This window comes from Anas acuta, chromosome 16, assembly GCF_963932015.1.
Source record: "Anas acuta chromosome 16, bAnaAcu1.1, whole genome shotgun sequence".
Lineage (NCBI taxonomy): Eukaryota > Metazoa > Chordata > Aves > Anseriformes > Anatidae > Anas > Anas acuta.
This window is the reverse complement of record NC_088994.1, coordinates 5,181,339-5,192,713: the sequence shown is the minus strand read 5'-3', so window position 1 is coordinate 5,192,713 and position 11,375 is coordinate 5,181,339. Positions and strand designations below refer to the sequence as shown.

Here is an 11,375-nt window from a genome sequence, read left to right as displayed (position 1 = left end):
CTAAGCTCTCTCCTGGGTCCTTGCCTGTGGTCGGTCTCTTTTTTATTTTTTTTTTCCTTTCCCCTTTTCCACAGCAATAAATAGTTAAAAGGCAATTACAATGTTAATTTGTTGTGTTAATGTGCTGCAGCAGGAAGCCGAAGGGAGCTGCGCGGGCGGACGCAGGAGCCCGTCAGTTCCCATTAACCATCCCGGCTGCTGGGGGAGTTCTCTGCCGTGGAAAAATGTGGAGACACAATCGGTGCGTTATCGAGTCTGACACCGAAAATGATGCAATCACGGTCAAGTGTCCCAGAAGGACCACGGCACTGAATAAAGATAAAGCCACTCAGCCCTTTCTTTCTTCGCTGGGGTCACTGGGAAGGGAAGGATATTATTAACCAAGCAATAAATCTCACTCCTGAGGTTTCTCTTTTTGGTTTTCTCTCCTGCAGCTCCCCTGGCTTGCTCCGTGGTTACACGGGGATGCGGCTGGCACCAACATGCTGCCTTGTCCCCGTGCACAGGGCATCATGAGAGATGCTGAGCGGTGAGCATCTGTTGGGGCCGCACCGCGTTGCTTCTCCACGGCTCACCAATTCCAGACGCTGCCCTTTGCAAATCTTCCTGTGAGCATCCTGCTCTGGCCAGCAGTGAGCTGCAGCATCCGTGGGATTCAGGGGGGGGTCCCTGCATGGTGTGAATGTCCCACAGAATGAAATGGAGAGAGAAGGACAGCGACAGGGCTTTGATGCTTTGCACGGGCCATTTTTATGTGGGCCACGTTTGGCCAAAATGGGTTTCAGTGCCCCCTTGCAGTGCTCTTTGTGTCTCTCCCTGTTATCTACTGAAAAAAATAATTTTTCTTGGCTGCAGAGTGGGCGCCTAGCTGTTCTTTTCATGGTTCTGAAGCTGCTTTTGTTGGTTTTTAGCATCCTTCTCCAAGCATATGAAGATGGCTTGTGTACCAGAGTGCCAGTGCCTGTGCCCACATTTTGGCTTCTGGCTAACGTGCTTATTCTATTTTCCCTGCCCTTGCTTCTGAACGATTATGAAGTAAAACCTGTTCCTGCAGTACTCCATGTAATTTCTTGAATGATTAAATGCAGTCTTAATCAAATGCTTTTTGGTCAGGACATGCATGGATAGAGGAAACCAGTTCCCGAACCAGGTGACTTGCTGTTAATGGAAAATCCTTTTTCTACCAAAGCAGCAAACCTTCCAAGGAATTAAAACTCATTAGCCTCTCCCATTTGAGGGGGGGAAGAAGCTTTTATGCATCAATTTAGAATCCATTTGCAAGCTCTCTCAAGGCCTTTTATTGCCACTTGGATCCAGTGAGAAGTCTCCCTAGTAAACAGGGGGAAAGTGCAGAAAAGCAGTCGTGATATGGGGGGAAACTGGAATTTCCGAACCCTTTTGTTTTTTTTTTTCCATTTAAATACATAATGAAATAGTGTATTAACATTCCAGGGTTCCTGTAAAGAGGAGAGAATTAGAAATTCAGTGCCAAAGTGTAGAATTATCAAAATCCAGGAGGATAAAAGGCGTGCTCCTGCTCATCACAGCCCTGGCCTGGCCCTGTGCTGAGTGCTTGCCCTCTGCTCCCCAGAAAGGATGAGCAAAACCTGTTTGTGTTAAAGTGAATGGTATTAAGCCGGAGCCCATTTATTTTTCAAAAGCTATTCAAACACACAAGCAGAGCTATGTTAATATGCACAAAGCCAGGCGATGGCATGCTTTTTTTCCCCCTCTGCATCGACTTTTCCTTTGAATTCCTGAGTGCTGAGAAGTTGCTCTTAAGCCACCTGTGGTCACACAGGTGCTCCCATTTCCCTGGTTCACAACCGGTCTGAAACCCAATTTTTTCAGTGATTCAGTCCCTCAAGTCTGCAGTTACAGCCAAGAGAGCTTGGATTTTGAACCTAAGTTGCTGAATTCAGTTTAAAATCCTGGGGGTTTGACTACGTAAAGAAATCCTGTTCTCTGTAAGTACCATGGGGTTGCTACTGCGCCCTACTGAGTTGTCCTGCAGGTAGATTTGGTAGTGGTGGAGAAATCTGTTTTTCTCTCGTGGCTGTGACAGGCAGGCTGTGGGGAAACAAATACTTCTGTGTTCGGCGCAGTGCCTGCCTCTGCGCAGTGTGTGAAGCTCGTGGCTGACAGCGACAATAAAGGGAAGCGTTGCTGGTTGTTCTCTCACCATTAACCTCTCCACGCATAGAGGGACAAGAGGCGTGTAGGATGGAAGGCTGTATTTTGGCTTTGCTGGGAGATGCTCGGCGTGTGCTGCACTGAGGGGCCATGTGTGGGAGGCAGAGGAGTGGCGGCTTGCTGGCAGAAAATTAAGGGGACCTCTAGACTGACTCTAAACGTGGCAGCCTGCCTCTACGAAGGGTTGGTAAGGACTGTCTGTGTCCTGTTGGCATCCCCGGGGGTAGGGTTTGCCCTTTGTAAAAATAAAACAAACAGGAAAAACATATGAAGTAGCCTGGAATAGAAGGGTAGTGAAAATAGGGACATCAGCACTGAATTCCTGATTTACAAATGTGAAGCACTGAGATACCTCCGCACATCTTTCCCCTTTCCACTGCTCATCCGGATAACTCAGGTCCTGCTCGCCTTGTCCTTGTCACAGGGACACAGCTCGTGCTGCTGGAGCTGGGTCTGCTGTGGTGCCTGTGAAGGAGCCTGGTATGCAAGACAATTTCCAGCTCAGGTTAAGACCCGGCAGGAAAAAAACATCTCATCAGTGGCCTTTCTGAGAGCAGAGATCACCAGCACAGTGTCGGTGCTGCTGCCTCCAACACCTCTCGTCTCTTTGGGTAGGGAGACAGAAAAAAAGGCAGCCAAGCTACCCTGCCTTTGCAATCAATTCCTGTTTAATGGTATATGTTGTAATAGCAAGGTGTATCACTTGAAGGTTCTTCTTTATTATTTTTTTTTCTTTCAGTAGATTTAAATATTTTGCTGTATTTGCTAAGAGAGACCGATTGTTTACGGCCACACAAACCTTTTCCTCTCTCTTGGCAGTCTCCAGTGCCACACAGCTGGTGTGAATTTTGCTATTATCATCTGCAATTTAAAAAAATTAAGCCAATTTTGGAAGGAAAAAAAAGGGTTTTCCACTAAGCCTAGCTCACCCCCCTGCCCTTTAAAACGTTATAAATAGAAAAACATCATCAACAAACTCCTTCACTGTGCAAGAGCCTAATTTCTTCCTCTCCGCTGGGATCTGGTGTGTTTTTCAGCCTGGCATTAATTGTGCTGTATTGTGTGCATTTTCTGCTTCACTAGTTAGTCAGATAGGCAGCAAATGGAGTCAGCTCTAGGTCACAGAACACAAAAAGCCAGCTCCTGCTGTCTCCCAATCAGGTAGAGATATTGAATTGGGCTTCGTGTAATTGAAAACATTAGCAGGCTGGAAAATAACCAATTCTTAAACACAGAAATCCTGAAATGCGGGAGGAAACAAACAAACAAACCAAAAACACACACAGAAAACCCAAGGTTTAAAATTCCTGATGGGTCTGATCCAGCTCCCACTAAAAGCTGTAAAAATTCTTCCACCTCTTGCCGTGGGATTAGATTCAGGTGCATGGAAAGAAATGCTGAAAGCACGGTGACTTAAAGGCAGAGATAAAATTATATATATATACACATATACATTTTAAATGATCATTCCCCCAAATCTATGAATAAAATAAGGTTTACTGTTCCTATTTTTTCAATAGACATGCTGAGACATAGGAAAAATGTAGCTTTAAATGGTCTTTTAAAAAAATAAAATAAAAAAAAAAAATCTGGACTTTTCTTGTTTACAGAAGGAATTCCTTGGCGTGTCTGATTTGTCCAGAGCTTTTCCTGTTTTTAACTTGATGCCCAGAGTTTGCTTTTAGTCTGTTCCCAATGCAGAGGAGATTCCTGAGAGGCAGCCCATGTCCCACTGGTGCAGTGTGCGCTTCCCCCGCCATCAGCTCGTATTTGGGACCTGCACCTCCAACTTCCCAGTGCCGCTGTGCTTCCAGCCCGACTCCACGCCTGTGAGTCAGACGCTGACCATTGCACGACCTGCTGGGAGCTTCTTTGCCAGATCCTCCAGAGCAGGGGATATCTAAAACTTACTCCTAATGACCTCAGGCAAATAAATATCTCTGGGTAAGCAGATGAACGTTTCCATGCCTATATGTGCATAGGCTGTGGGTTTTGTACATCCATAGCTACAAGTACTTGACCATCCTTTCCTCACCTTGTGTTTTTTTTTAGTTGAGTCAGTGGTGATGGAGATCTCTGTGCCCATAAGGAGCTGCAGGGATAATACCGTAAAAAGCTTTGCTTTTTTACTTACAGCATAATGCAGCTGCAGGAGGAAACCAGAGGCTGCAGCTCGGAGCAGGTGCGTGTTGCAGGCAGGGCAGGAATGCTGCTGCTCTCGGGGATGGGCTGCTCCGTGTGGAGCACCTCAAAACACCCACGCCAAGTCCCATTCCTGATGTTATGCTATGGGGACTGGGAACAAAATATGCTGAATTTTCTGTGCAGACCCTTTTATTTTTTTTCCTGGGGTACCTATCGTGTTGCTCCCCCCTGGCTGTCCCCGTGGCGTTCAGCACAATCTTGCACTTTACACTGTAGCATGCAAATATCAGGCTGGTCTCCGCTGCAAACGCCGTGACACCACGAGCCAACCCCTGCATTTTAATTAGAATTTGTTTGCATCTGCTTTCTCCCGCATCTCCTCAGCTCTCAGAAAGGCACAACGCCCGCTGTGGCTGCGCGATGCGTGTAGGGAAAGATGCACGACACGCGGCCGTGGTCCCTTATCGGGCGGCAGCGCTGGCGGCCGCGTCCTCCCGGGACCTGCCGTCGGGAACGGCCAAGCCGACGGCGGCCACTGGGAGAGAGAGATAAGGCAAGGAACGAGTCCCCCACGGCTCCTGCTGCTTCGGGCCTGCTATCTACATCATCACAGCCCCCTGCTCTGTGTACGCCTCATGTCTGGCTCTCCGTCCATACATCACCTGCGTGGCGTATTGGCAGCGCGGCAAAATGCTCCAGCCTCGGAGCTCCGAGCCTGCTTGGCTCCGTGTTGCTGAACGGCGTGAGTCGGGGCTTGCTGCTCGGCATTCCTGGCCCCAAAAGAGCAGGGTGAACCTCTGAGCAAGGGGGCCACTGGGGCACATAGGGTGGATGTTGAATGGCTGCAACTCCACTATCTGCCCAGCAGCAAACAGAGTAGAGCCCTAGGGAGAATTTAGGGGCATAACAGGCCAGCTTGCTCCCTGGGGAAAAATAAAATAAAAAGGAGTCTACTGTAGCCGCTGTATTTGTACATATAGCAGTTTTATGTACGTATGGGGCACACACAGGCATTTTGTCAGCTCCACATGTTAGAGAACAACTCATTTTGTAATGGCTCGGGCAATAAACCTGCTTCCCCCAAGCACGGTGCCCTGCAGCAGGGTGTGTGCCCATTCAGAAATGCCTCTTCTCAGCCTCGGGCCGCAGTGTGCTGTAAATTCCAAGCTGCTGAAATCTGTGTGAGGTGGTAAATGTTCGAACAGCAAAATAGCTTAGCTTTGATTTTTTTTTTCAGTATCTCTGGAGTGCATCTCGGAGCTCTATTGCCATTCCTGATAGCAAACTGGTGGGGAGGAGAGAGGGAAGCACGGCTATTATGCAGGTAAATACATTTAATGTTGGTGATGATGCAAGCAGAAATCCCTCATCCATGGTGATGCAGAGGGCGGCTGGGAACATCTGAAAATAGCTCCATGGGATGCTGTTACTGCCTGCACGCTTCTCTGCTGCTGTAGCGCCGACTGTGCAGCCACGTGGTTTGTGAGGATCACAAAAACCAGCTGCTGGCAAGTCACCTTCAGTAGGTTTCAGGGTAAACAGCACATTGGGATGAATAAGGTCATTCATGATGCTCAAAGAATACTGAAGGATGTTGCTTTTAGGGATTTCAGAAGATGGATTTGCCTTGACCTGGCCGTGCGCAGTCAGCAGCCACCCTTAGCAGTGCTTTTCCTCCTGGTGCTGTTGGGGCACAGCAGCAGCCGAGGCCGCGTTCACAGCTCCGTGTGCTCACCGCCTGTGCTCAGGTCTGTGCGGAACCAAAGCAGGGTGAGACTCAGGCTCAAGCCTTGCGCTTTTACAGGTGGAGTAGATTTGAAGCTGGCCCTGACTTTGCAAGCAGATGGGGATCTCACGGATTTCACCCCAGGGCCGGTGACTTCTTGATCTGCTCGGACACCCCGCGCCCCTCGTTGGTAACACTGCTGTCATCCTGGCTGCATCCTGCTCCACGGGGCAGTGGCAGCATCTTCCCAAACAGGTCACCTTACATTTCAGTCTGTGTCAACTGTGTGTAAGGTGATGCTGACATCCTGAAACATTAGGTTAAAATGATGCTTTTTGGTGCTATCGAGAGGACGCAGGTTTGGAACCTGCCATGTTTTGTATTTGTGTGTTCTCACACTGCGTTGTTGCTCACTGAAAATCAAAGGAGACTGCCTGACAGTAAAAGGAACTGAAGAAGAGAGAGAGATACAGATTTGATCATAAAATACAACTTTAATTCTTTTAAAGCCCTGAATGAGACACAGGAAAGGCAAATATTTGCTCTGCTGCTGACCTTCTCAGGCAAATAGCGCATCAGGTCCTGGTGGGGCTGGAGGCATCGCGCTGCAGGGAAGTGAGAAATCAGGGGGCAGCCGCTGATTGCTCGGGGGAGCCCCAGTGAATTCCCCAAATCCCAGTGTGTGGAGAAGCCCCGGTGTGGATGGACGTGCCCAAATAGCAGCTCGGGTTCTGAGTCTCACCTGTCCCAGTGAGCACGTCCTCTCCCTGCACAGCTTGGAGACCCCTGGGTCTGCTGGCATCTCCTCTCCTAGGTAACCCTTCCTTATCAGGTCTCCTTAGATCTCGACCATAAATATGCTCAAGAGGATTTAACGGCAGCATGGACGGATGCAGCACCAGATGCACAGCGGATATGGGGGACTGGGTGCTGCAGGTGGGCTGCACACCGTTAAAATAGGGTTTCAAAGGTGTTTACAAAGCGGAATTGCAAACCATCAGAGAAATGCATAGCTTGGGGAGAATAAGTTCTCTTGCACGATTAATGAAACAGTTGCTCTCTTACTCAGGTTTACTACAGGCTTTATAAAGCTTAGTAGGAAAGCGTTCCTGTGTGTTACTAGCTCTTCCAGTACCAGAACTGGTCTGTTTTTGCCCAGCTACTCATCACTGCCGCTGAAGAGAGCACAACTTGTTTTCACTGTGTTTAGCGTGGAAATTCGCACACATTTCCAACATACCAATGATTTTCCACATGTGAGCTGTCCTGTCTCTGCTGCAGAGAATTATCTTTAATGTTTTAAGCTGAGGAATGACTGTTTAAGGAATTCTGGTAGGATTCCCTATGCCATGGCACCAGGGAGCTGGTCTGGGCGCCCTGGAGGCGCAGCGCCCTGCTCGCACAAGGGAAGGTGCTCGCTGGGGATGGGGAGAGCCACCGTGGATTTTGCCTACAGCCTTGGACAGTGCTGTTGCTTCTGCCTGGAGCACGCCGAGGGATGGCTCAGGGGCCATGATCTCTACCCATGTTGTGAGTTTAAAGCAGAAAGGGCACCCAGGAGGAGCTCTGCAGGTACCCACACGTGGCCGATGCCACCCAGGGCTCCTGGTCCCTTGCCGTGTCCAGGTGATCGCCTCCATAACGCTGCCACTCACGACTAATCCTCCAGGATTAGGGATGAACTGTAGCTGCTGCGGCTTCCACCTTTGCCGCATAGCAACGAGAGTGGAAAGTCAATTAATTACCTTCTCGCTGGAATCCGGGGCCCTTTCGTCCTCGGCTCAGCCGAGTGTGTAATGGGAAGGGAGCGCGGCAGGCTGCGGCTGGCCAGCAGGGAATTGCACGACAAAGTGAAAGATGAGCTCCAGGAAAGGAGAGGGAGGGCGCCGGGGGAAATCCCTGTCCTACGGGTTCATTAGAAAAGTAAGAGGCTGCTGATTACCCAATTATTGACTTATCTCCCTGCTTTCAGCCCCAGTGACAGCTCTGCGGACACCTCCACCTCCATCTCCTTGCCGGGCACCACCTGAGCTCCAGGGGATGTGGGCGACCTGCTCGCAGCCCCAGCCTGCTCGGCAGCTGAGCTTTCCAGAACTTTCTTCCCGCAATGTTTGCTCCTTGGCTGCTCTCCCCTCGGCTGTCACCGCAGCTGGATGCCACCTTTGGGCTGGTGCCTGACCTCTTTTCAGCTGCCGTCCGAGCTGTTTTCAAGGTGACCGCTTTATCATTCTCCCAGGAAGCTTCCTATGGGGAAGGTTAATGGAAAAATCATTTTAAGGTTGAATTTCCTCGGGAAGCTCTGACTGATGGGTACAAACAGAACTGAGGAACCAAGGCAATGATCTGAAGCAACATTAGGTCTGACTCAGGAGGTGTTTCTCCTGGTGGCTTGCCTGCGGCATGGGGACTTGCAAGGTCACAGTGACCAGGACCCAGTGAGCAGAGCCCTGAGTGAAAGTGGAGAGAAAAAAGGGCAGGGGTAATTCCACATCCAATTATCAGAGCTGGCAGCTTCGAACTCCTCTGCAGTTGCCTGTCAGAGAGCACCTTCAGGGGACATCCTGAGCAGCACCTCCTGGGGTGGGGAAGTGGTGGTGAGAGGGGAATGGGTCTGCAGGGTCTTCACCCAGCACAACCACATTTAGTCAGTAAATGAACCCAAACATCAGGGAGTTCAGGACCAGGAGGGAGCTCCCAAACCACGATCCTGCTCTCAGTTCACACATCTTCTCCTTTCCCAGGCTCGCAGCACTTCACACTCAGCTTTCTCAGGTGCTCCGTGGAGAAGTGGCAGTACCTTTAAGGCTAATTTATCCCAGCCATAATTTGTGTGTGTGCAGGGGGAGGTAATCACAGAGCTGCCTTCCCTGCTGTTCTTTTCCTGAGGTTTTACACTCTCCAAATTTCTATTATTTTTTTATAAATCAAATTAACTAAATTGCTTAAGAAGTACTTTTCTATTAAAAGAAGATGCTGTCATGATGCCAAAAGGTTTACTCTAACAACCGTTTGATAGTAATCCTTTGAGTTTATGGGCTGCTGTCTTCAAAGTTGAAGGGCTTTGTGCCTTCTTAAGGCTCCCCTGAGCAATGACTATTCTGGTACACATCTGCAGAGGTCTAAGCCAAGGTGTAAATGAATGGAAGGTCATAAATACGGCTCAAAGACTGGCTCCTGTATCCGAAGACCCCCGGATCACTGTGCAGGGCAGGAGCAGTGCCTGGAGCCTCGGAGGATCCCATCCCAGAGCAGCCCCAGTGCCAGAGCAGGGAAGGAGCTTTCACAGAGGTGCTGGCGCTGCGGGGCACCTGCCTGCAGGAGGGATAACATAGCCGGGCCACAGCAGCACGCACAGACACCTCAAAGCAGCTCTGGGATCCAGACTTGCACATCTGGGTCTTTGTTACATTTGGGTTTCAGCCCCTCTTTCCTGGGACACAAGCAGTGCGTCCCCCTCCTGCCCAGAGCTCACCCATGGAGAAGGCGATGCTGATAGCAGTGGGGGAAGAGCAATGACGGCAGCAGGATTCCCCTCGTTTGAACTTGTGGTGTGAGATAAGATGGAAGGACAACAGCACGGGAAGGTGAAACCCCTCTGAAACCTGCAGTGTGACCTGAATGGCTGCAGGGGCTGGGATCAGCCCTGGGGTTTCTCTCACAGAGAAGGAGCAGAAATGCATGGGGAGCATGGTGGGGCTCTGTGTTACACTGCCTCTTTTGTAGAGGTAAAATAAAACCAATCTGAGAGAGAAGAAAATCCAAAAAGAACAAAACAAATGAATGAACAAATGATAGAAAGAAAAAAAGAAAGAAAGAAAAAAAAAAAGAAAGAAAGAAAAAAAGAAAGAAGCAAAAACTGACACCTAAGAAAATATAATTATAATAATAATGGTTTTCAGGCTGGAAGAGCATTTGAAATGGAATCAGAGCCAGTGGCTAAACCAGTAAGTGGATGCTCCTCATGATAAAGGCACAGGCCTGGGACTCAGCCCCTGTTGGCGTGGAGGCTGCCATCAGGCAGAGCCTGTGCGTGCTGCCCTGGTGATCCGGGCCCAAACAGCTGCTTCTGCTGCAGGAATCCTGCTGAACGACCTGTCCTGGGGCCCTGCAGGTTCCCCAGTGCTGCAGATCACCCAGATCACACGGATACGTGTGAGGTGAAAGAGGGCAACGTGTGAGGAACCTTTCTGCAAAACAAGTCGCTGATGTTTGCTTTATTTTTTAAGAGCGGTGCTCTGCCTGCGCTGCAGGAGCCGAGCACAGCCCCCAGCCTGTGCCCACCAGCACCCAAATCTCTCCCGCTGGAGGCCCACGGCGGACTGGTGACCTCCAGCACAGCCCAATGGTTTGGGTCATCCCCTCCAGCAGCAAGACGTGGTGGTACTGACGGGGCTGAGCTGCCTTTCCCTTCGGATGGCGCAGTGCCATGCCTCGCTGCGCTCCTTGCTTTTCCTTACGCCTTGCGCGGCCCTGACCTTGACTGCTTCCCCTACGTGGCTTTTATTTTTGGCTTCTGGCAAGAAATACTTGCTGACACCAGCGTGTGGAGGCTGCGGGTTTGGAAACAGCAACCTCTGCGTGTGGGCTGCGTGGTCGTGCTGGCAGGAGCCGCCCTCAGAGCCATGAGCCCGACGTGCCGGGATGGTGCTGGCGGGAGGTGCGGGTGCCCGTCCGTGTGGTTGTTGTGCTGCTGTCAGAACCGGGCACGAAGGGGAGAAGGCAAAGGAGCAGATGGGGATGGACCTCGTTGAAATTGAGCCCCAAAGGCGAGCAGGCTGCCAGCACTGCTGCTCTGCTCTGTAAGGCCCTGCAAGAGCCTGCACAGTCTTAAAAAAATAAGAAAAAATAATTTTAAATCATGTGATAAATATACAGGATAAAAAAAATCTTCATTACTGGGACATAATCTCACTACAGACCGTACGGAAAGGAATTTCCTTTGCAGCCCAGCCCCTGTCCATTACAGCAGCTTTTCTGCCCTGCTTTGAAGCCTCAGTGCCCAGGCACAGGACCGGGCAGCGGGGCCGGATCCGGGCTGGGAATGGGTGCTGCTGGCCAGGAGCTGAGCCTGCAGCGGGCTGGGGTCTAGAGGCAGGGGGCAAGGATACATGTGTGGCCACGGCCACAGGGTCTGCGACAACAGGCTGCAGCCATTGGGGCTCAGTTTGAAATCACACCCCCAAAATAATCCCCGCACAAGCTCAAATTCATGCTGCAGGAAGGTTGCTGAGCTGATTCCGTTTTGGAAAGCAGCACTTGGAGTCTACAGCTGCCGGAGAGGAGGGCTTTTTGTTTAAAAGTTGAAATGAAA

General features: G+C 50.3%; 1 long non-coding RNA gene across 1 annotated transcript; it reads left to right on the top strand.

Annotated features, from left to right (window-relative positions):
• Positions 1-3,808: 3,808 nt before the first annotated feature.
• Positions 3,809-9,835, top strand: LOC137865605 (uncharacterized). Its single transcript, XR_011102015.1, has 3 exons — positions 3,809-4,375; positions 5,576-5,662; positions 8,037-9,835. It is a non-coding gene; the product is annotated as an uncharacterized lncRNA (long non-coding RNA).
• Positions 9,836-11,375: the final 1,540 nt, after the last annotated feature.